Here is a 1,217-nt window from a genome sequence, read left to right as displayed (position 1 = left end):
TAAATGTAAATGATGTGACTCTCCGTCCTCCTCACTCTCCTCCTCGTGTTATTTTCAGAACTCCTCTAAGCAGACAGGCAGCCTCCGCTCATCACCCATCATTTTCTGCTGTGCATCACAGGGGGGAAGGTCAGTCATTAGCAGCAGCATCCTGGAGCAGAATGCTCTCCAAATATCAGACTCTGTCACTGACATTCCAATCATCTGGCATAAATACAGGGAGTCAGAGGAAAAATAAAAACCAAATTACATCTGATGAGATAATTAAACGAGCTGCAGCTAAATGGCAGCCAAAAAAAACCCGACACAAAAACACAAACAGTGTGCAGTAGAGATGTAGCACAATAGGAAGAGTCAACAGTGAGAGCAGTCAAGATTTGTCTAATTAGATTTAAAAAATGGAAATAGTTTCGAGTGAGCCACAAACACAGAAGTGTAATTTGTAAGCAAAAAAAGTCGAATGAAACATGCTAACAAATAGCCAAAAACATTTCACTATAGTCATTAGCATTAGCAACAAGGTCATAATCATAAATATGGGTTTGACCCAAGAAGAAGAAACTGATTATTATTGGTTGAAGACAAGGTTACCTCAGAAATACAAGATATGTATGAACTATGAAGTTAGCCAATATTACAACAAAACAGCTCATGAAACCTCATGAAAGGAATACACCAACAAAGGTTAGCAGAGCTGGATGTACGTGCTAAAAATAAATAAGAAAGAAGATGAGACAGGAAAATAGCTAAACAACTAGTCAACAGAATTGTTGAGATTATCGTATGAAATAGTTAGCCAAGAGAGAGAAGCAACAGTCAGGAGAAACAGACTGAGTTGGAACACGAGAGTAGCAAATGTTAGCAATGAAGTGGCTAAATATTAGTCCAAGAAAAGAGAAAGGAGCCGCTTAGTATTTTATCAAAATCTAATTAAACTGTGTGAGGAAATGGTTCAAAAAGCTCCAGGAACATGTTTCATACACTGTAGGTGAAATTTAACGGGAATTCTGTCTTATTTTCAATGGACAAAAATGTTTTATTCAACACGTTTACAATCACCTGAAACATAAATTGATGTTTTCATGAGCCGAGAAAAAAAAAAAACCTTTTTAAATCCCAGCCATTTTGAATTACCCCAGTATTACAGTAGCCCACAGTGGACAAACTCAACACCGTCCAGTGTTTGAAGGCTGTCCTACAGTATGTTCTTCTACAGG

Source organism: Cynoglossus semilaevis, chromosome 1 (genome assembly GCF_000523025.1).
Source record: "Cynoglossus semilaevis isolate Cse_v1.0 chromosome 1, Cse_v1.0, whole genome shotgun sequence".
Taxonomy (NCBI): Eukaryota; Metazoa; Chordata; class Actinopteri; order Pleuronectiformes; family Cynoglossidae; genus Cynoglossus; species Cynoglossus semilaevis.
The sequence above is the reverse complement of the archived record's forward strand: the minus strand, read 5'-3'. Positions refer to the sequence as shown.